This window comes from Dendrobium catenatum, unplaced genomic scaffold, assembly GCF_001605985.2.
Source record: "Dendrobium catenatum unplaced genomic scaffold, ASM160598v2 fragScaff_scaffold_627, whole genome shotgun sequence".
NCBI lineage: Eukaryota > Viridiplantae > Streptophyta > Magnoliopsida > Asparagales > Orchidaceae > Dendrobium > Dendrobium catenatum.
The window spans coordinates 1,154,835-1,162,716 of record NW_021319089.1 but is presented as its reverse complement, the minus strand read 5'-3'; positions in this window follow the sequence as shown (position 1 = coordinate 1,162,716).

The following is a 7,882-nucleotide window of genomic DNA, read 5'->3' as shown; positions in this document are numbered from 1 at the left end:
CAGCGGGCCACCTGACACGCGCGGCTGCGGGCCTCCTGACCCGCGCGGCCTGCTCCAGCGGGCTGCTTGACCCGTGCGACTGCAGGTGGACTTACCCGCGCGGTCCGCTCTAGTGGGCCGCCTGACCCTCTCAACTGCGGGCCGCCTGACCTGCGCGGCAGCTCGCGCCGTTTGGAGCTGTCGCTCCGTAAGGCGGTGGGAGGTGAGGCGGTTTGGCTCACCGCCTCAAGTGGGCCCCACCCTTTTAAAAAATCAATTTTTATTCGTTTTTGGCCCAAAAAATTCCCAAAATATCTTAAAAAATTCTGAAAAAATTCAGAAAAACTTAGAAAAATTAGGAAAATTCGAAAATGTTCAAAACTACCCTCTTCTCCTTTGAAGACTATAAATAGACCCCGAGGGTCTTTTAAAAAATTGCACCTTCTTCTTCTCTCCCCCCGGCTTTCTAATGGTTGAGGCTTCCGCTATTTACGAGTAGAAAATTTCCCCTACTCTAATTAGCTCCCCTCCTATCGTGCAGGAGTTAGGGGATTTTTCTTCCTTCCCCCCCGGCTTTTTCTGATGGTTGAGGCTTCCGCTATTTGCGAGTGGGAAATTTCTCCTGCTCGATTTAGCGCCCCTCCTCTCGTGCAGGAGTTAGGGGATTTTTCACCCCCCGGCTTTCTGACGGTTGAGGCTTCCGCTATTTGCGATTGGTAAATTTCCTCTGCTCGACTTAGTGCCCCTCCTCTCGTGCAGAACTTTAGGGGATTTCTTCGACCCCTCTAGCTTTTTGGCAGTTGAGACCTTTCACTAATTTCGATTGAGAAATTTCCCCTGCTCGACTTAGCGCCCATCCTCTCATGCAGAAGTTAGGGGATTTCTTTCTCCCTCAGTTCTTCGAGAGATATGTTGAACTGCAGAAATCCAGCATCGTGTAGAAATACGGTGTCGGGCAGAAGACCGACGAAAGTCCATTGACGGATAGAAGTATGACGACAGGTAGAATTTCGATGTTCGCTAGAAGTACGGTGTCAGGTAGAAGTACGACGTCGGGTAGAAGGTCGACGAAAGTTTATCGACGGGCAGAAGTCCGACGACAGGTAGAAGTCTGCTGACGAGCAAAAATCCGACTACAAGGAGAAGTCCGCCATCGCGTAGAAGTTCTGTCGGATAGAAGACCGACGAAAGTTCGTCGACGAGCAGAAGTCCGACGATGAGTAGAAGTCCGCTGACGAGCAGAAGTTCGACGATAGGGTGAAGTCCGACATCGGGTAGAAGACCGACAAAAGTTTATCGACGAGCAGAAGTTCGACGACGAGTAGAAGTCCGCTGACGACCAGAAGTCCGACGATAGGGAGAAGAACGACATCGGGTAGAAGTACAACGTCGGATAGAAGACCGACAAAAGTTCATCGACGAGCAGAAGTTCGACCACAAGGAGAAGTCCGACGTCGGGTAGAAGACCAACGAAAGTTCGTCGACGAGCAGAAGTCTGACGATGAGTAGAAGTCCGCTGACGAGCAGAAGTCTGACGATAGGGAGAAGTCCAACGTCAGGTAGAAGTACAACGTCGGATAGAAGACCGACGAAAGTTCGTCGATGAGTAGAAGTCCAAAAATATTTGTTTCAAAATTTTAGTCTGATTGAATTCTTTGTATAAGTGATAGATTTATTAATCACTTGCGTTCTTGGAGTCTTTATAGAGAGAATATTGTTCACTCATAATATTGTTTGGTGATGTTGACCTTTGTAAAAGGGCTCGAGAGAATCCACCAAGGATGTGAGACCTATCTGAGATTTTATGTCGGAGCCTTTGCTCGACGATGTCAACCTGTGTGGAAGAGGTCGAGAGAATCCACCAAGGATGTGAGACCTATCCGAGGTTGTATGTCGGAGCCATTGCTCGACGGCGTTAATCTGTGTGGAAGAGGTCAGGAGAATCCACCAAGGATGTGAGACATATCTGAGGTTGTATCTCAGAGTTTTTGCTCGATGACGTTAACCTGTATGGAAGAAGTCGGGAGAATCCACCAAGGATGTGAGACCTTTCCGAGGTTGTATGTCGGAGTCTTTGCTCGACGAAGTTAACCTGTGTAGAAGAGGCCAGATCAAATCCCCCTGGGATTGATCATCTGGTTATTGAGATACAATGTAGATTGTGTATTTCTCAAATCACGGAGAAAGAGTTTGAGAAGTTTTTTTTTTATCTTTCACAAGAGAAAATAATATCATAATAACATGAATATTATATTACTGCATTATATAAGACAGTACAATAGTTCCCTAGTATGTGTTAGGAATATACAAATTACAAAGTACTCAACACATAAGATCTACGTATGGTGATAATATAACATTTAACTTGAAAGAAGATATTAGAGATATCAAAGTGACACCCTACTCAACATAAAAGAGACAACAAGACAAGTAGTATTGCTAATACAAATGCACGAAGTGCGTGATCATTCAATCTCTCTAACCACTTGAATATTATTCAATGGTTATCTTTGTTGTTGATTTTGCCCCCCACCGGGACGAGCTTCCTCTCGGGCAGGTGGATCCCAAATAAATTGCCGAATATAGCCTTGATGGACAAGCCTTTCAATTTCCTCCTTCAGTTGTCTACAGGCTTTGGTAGTGTGGCCACAACTACGAAGGAAGTGGTAGTATTGATCCTGATTTCCTATATTCAACTTCAAGGGATGTGGCCACTTTACCGTATCTTGATCTCGAACAGCCATTAAAACATTTGCTCGAGATGTATTGAGAGGAGTATACTCCTCTTGTCGGAGTTCCCATCGTGGTAATGGAGGCCTATGAGATAAATTATTCTTCCCTTACTTTTTCTTTTGTGAGAATGAATTGTCCATCCTAGGTGCACTTTTGCGCTTCCCATTGATTTCGTCAAATTGCTTCCTGTGAGCATTTATAGCTTCATCTGCAAAAATTTGCGCCTCCACACGATGGATCAGGTCAGCATATGAATGGACAGTGTCACGCATGAGTGCTGAATAGAAGGGGCCAGGATGAAGACCTCCAAGAAAGACCCCTCTGAGTAATTTAGGGTCTACTCTTGGAATCTGTCGAGCCTCGCTAAAAAATCGCTAAAAACACTCTTTTAATGATTCTCCGTCATTTTGACGGATCCCGGAGAGGTGGGAAGAATCCTTAGAAATTCTTCGATTGGCCACAAATTGTTCGACGAATACTTTGGCCAATTTGACAAATGAGGGGATCGTTCCATGTGGAAGCAAATAAAACTACGATCGGGCCTGTCCTTTAAGGGTGACAGGAAAAACCTGGCAAAAGAGTGCATCTGATGCTCGTTGAATATGCATGATGGTTCTATAGTAGTCGATATGCTCATACGGGTCAGTCGTCCCATTATAGGACTCAATGTTTGGCACTTTAAATCCAACCAGAATGGGGTGCTGAAGAATGGCTTCAGTTAGAGGTGATGACTCATAGAAGTTCCTCTGTCGGAGAGCATGCCTCACATCTCCTCGGGGGAACTCTTCCCATACCAATCTTCGTAGTTCGTGACGCAGAAAATTGTGAGGGAGTTCCACAATATGAGGTTGGGCAGAGCCTTCTAGGAGATCCGAAAGAATGCGAGGCTGCTGAGTCGAGGGGGAAGGATGTGTTGAACTCGATGTATTGGCAAGTTCATTATCCTGTCGTGATTGAGGATGTATCATAGGTGGAGGAAGAAGAATATCTTCTTGAAGATGCTCGAATTGAAAATCTTCAACCCTTGGTGGATCCCGAGGGAGAAGGACCTCCTCAAATGTCGGCTATCGATCATCTCGCAGAAGTTAAAGGATCTCATTCTGAGATTCTTCTATCTTCCAAATTTTTTCTTCTAAAGAAGGTCCCGAGGTCCCTTCTCTGAAAGTTTGTTAGGGAATATTAACCTCATGAACTAGTCCAAGCTACCAAGCAGGGGGGGGGGGGGGTGAATTGAATATTTTAAAAAATTCTTTTCAACAAAAGCAATATCACAAACCAAATCACACCACAAGAAAAATAAGTGCGAAAATTAAAGTGCGGAAGAAATAAAATAATAATACATAAATTTATAGTGGTTCAGTCAACTTGACCTACATCCACTCCTTGGAGGCACCCTCCAAGTATTGCACTACAAAACGTGTCTCCTTTAGCAGCCACAGCTAGGCGGAGAAGCCCTCACAAAGAAGTCCTTTTTTGCCACCCCGACAAGGCATAGAATCTATCTCCTTTTGTTTCCTCCTGAAGCTGGCAGAGAACCACGATCCATTGCTAAAAACCTTACCTCTACCGACCCTTTCACGGACGAGAAACTCTAGACGAAGAAGAAGCAGAGCGATCCTTGAAGCACCCTTGTGAATCCCCTCACAAGCTCCCCCTCACAAGATCCTCTCTCTCTCTCTCTCTCTCTTTCTCTCCTCAAGGTCTTCTCAGGTCAAGGCAGCAGCAAAGATGTTCAACAATGTTGAATAAGAGCTCTTAAATAGAAGAGCTTCAAAGGAGCTCATTAATTGCAAGTTGCCGACTATATTGTCCAGGATGATATTGACATCGTCCTGGACGATCAGTACAAATCCCATGAGATCGTCCAGAGCACCACCCTGAATGCAAGTTAAACGATTTAAAAATTGGCTTAATTGTCCTGGCCGTTCTCACGATTGTCTAGGCCGATCAGTTCAAATCAGAGGAAAATCGTCCTGAGCACTGCCCTGAATTCAAGCTGGCCGATTCCGATCGTCCAGGAGTAACTAAGGTTTTTGAATATATCATCCTGGCCGATCCTGCAATCATCTAGGATGATGTGATCGTATCAATCATCCTTAATTACTTCCTTGATTTGCCAGATTAATTAAGGCATAATTATGAATATCGTCCAGGATGATGCAAGATCGACCTGGCCGATTTCCAAAAATACAGAATACCTTAATTATTTATGGTGGCAATTTCTTTCTGCTTTGAGTTTATCGTCCTGGCTTATACACGTATCGTCCAGGATGATTTGTTAATGAAGGCTACCTTAATTAAGAATCCTGATTAGAGTCTTTATTTTAAACTCGATCGTCCAGGATGATCAAAGCATCGTCCAGGCCGATGTGAGCAAAAATAGAGATTCTAAGACTCTCAAGTGTGTGTGTGTAGGGTTACTTAGTATCCGTCTCTTTGACATTACAAACTGACTCAATGAGAGAAAAAAGAAAAATACAGATTTACTCAACCCTAAACATATGCAATCTTGAACTGGCTTCGTTTGTTCATCTGATCTTTGATTCCTGAAAAGTTAGAAGTAATAGGCAGTCCAAGAGAGTCAAAAGTGTTTGTCAATCATAAAAACATAAGTCATGAAAATAGATTTGCAACAAACTTCTCCTTTTTGATGATGGAAAACACAAGTAGGAAAAAAACAGTAAAAATAGCAGTTCATTAAATTTTTAAAGTTACAAGCATACCAACTTTTCCTACCACATCCTACTCCCCCTTTTTTCATCACAAAAAGAGGGTCCTAGACACACAAAAGAAAAAAGAAAAAATACAATGGAAACTAAAACAAACTACAAGACAAACTACAGAGAATAGAAAAAAAAAACTAGAAAAATGAGGGATCCTGATCATCAGATGGAGGTGGTGGAGCCTGGTGAAAGTAGCTGGTTAGCGTAGTAAACTGAGCATTGAACCAAGCGATGTCCTGGTCATGTTGCTGCCACTGGTGAGTAGTGTAGCTATCAAAACGGGCTAAGTCCTCTATGCGGTGCTGTTAGTAGCGGGCCAAGTCCTCAGAATGTTACTGCTCCTGTGCAGCAACGTAAGCGTCAAAGTGGGTCTCCCAATAATCAAACCTCTCCACTAACTGGTCAAGCTGTGAGTGCTGTCTAAGCGGAGTAGGATCAGGAACAGGAGCGGGAACGGGAGCCTCCTCCTCCTCAGCCCCATGAGGTTCTTCATCCCTTGGGTGGAGATGAGTACTGTGAAGGGTATTGAAGGAGCTGTTTGAGTAGAAGAGAATTGGGAGGTTGGGAGGAGCAGGATATTGAAGTTGGTATTTGGTTTCAAGGACATAGGCTATGAGGTGTACTAAAGATAGATTGGGTTTCCTCTTATGACTTGGATCGCGAATTATGATTAAATGATCAATGTACCAAAAAATTAAGTCAGCAGAATTAAATTCTCTATGAGCCATGATGTAAAAAATAGTCAGAGAAAGTAGAGGAGTGATGTGGATTCTGTCCCCGGCTTTTGAAATTATGAAGCTGCGAAGGACATGTTGGATTGTCCTAGTATATTTGACTAAAGAGCTAGTTTCTCCAACATAAAAAGGTGCATTGGTCTGGCGAATGAAATGATTTTCCATGGACTAGTAAAAGTCAGGATCTGAGACTATTATATGTAGCTTATCCCGGGTGGTGGATATTGCAAAAGTTCAACACTTTCCTGGTATGTGATTTCGACAGGGCGTCGATTTACATAGGAGGTCAGGGCTATAAAAGTAGGGTTTATGCGGAGATTTGCAAAGAATTCACGAAGAAGCTCAGTATGAAAGGGGACAGTTAGAGAAAGAATGAAACAAAGATAAGTGTGAGCAAAGAGATCCATTACCAGATACGAAAGGTGGACAGGATTGATGATTTTGGAGAAAATTATCCCACATTCTTTATATCGATAGTAAGCATCTTCATCTTCTGCCTCCCTGAAATGAGGGTTAATCCTAGCCCTCGAAGAACTTCCAGAAGCTTGTCAGACTCACTTCCCACCAGCCATAGTAAGAAATCACAAGAGAAGAAGAGGTGTGAGGTGAAGAAATATGGCTGGAATGGCCTGAATTTAAAGAAACGGTCGAATCGTCCAGGACGATTTGGTGCAGTTATTACGTACAGGCTGATTGGTCAAAAAGGCGGTCTGATCGGCCGGGATGATCAGATATCGGCCAGGATGATTAGACAAAGGCGATCGTCCCGAAGAGTCAAGCCGGACGACCGTTTAAAAAGTATATCATCCAGGCTGATTAGTTGTATCGTCCAGGACGATGCACAATAATTGATCGTACCGCCCGAAGTTAAAACATTTTAAAACAGTGCCACGTGTATCGTCCAGGATGAATAGTGGATCGGCCAGGATGATTGTCCAATAATGGATCGTCTGGGGCCGAATTTAATGATTTTAAACGATCAACACGTAGATAGTCCATGACGATCAAGTGTATCAGCCAGGACGATGACCATAAATTGCATCGGCCAGGACAAAGATAATATCGGCCAAAACGATCAACATGATTGCAACATAGTTCGATCAGATCGTCGATGACGATAATGGATCATCCTGGACGAAGAGTTGTAGTAATCACAGAAAAGTTTAGCAGATGGAAATTTGAAGAGAATTTGTCCTATCGTCCAGGACGATAAAAGTATCGGCCAGGACGATGTGACTAGAATTTAAAAATTAATGAAGGATGGTGATGATCAAAGCCCTCAAAAATAAAATAAAAGAAAAACAGAAGAAAAGAAAAAGAACGGCGATAAACAAGGCTAAAAACAACCAATTTGAAAAGAAACCAAATATTTTGATTTTTTTTTAATTTTTCTATTTTTTTTTAGTTTTGTCAAAGCAATTCATATGAGAATTTCTCAAATATTTAAACTTTAGAGTTTCAAGAGATCAATAGGTTAATAAATTTCAATCGGAAGAAGGTAGAATATCCAATTCTGTTAACCCTAGATCGGACATCCTTCAGGGTATAAATTGTCTTTTGAAAAATAGAGGCCTAACTCAGAATAACAAAATTGGATAAAAAGAAGATCCATTCAAAGCTAGTTTACAAAAAAAATATCTCATAAATAATATGTCAAAGTAATTTTTCTCAATCATGGAATTTGAAGTCAAGCATTTGAAAATCTCACATAAC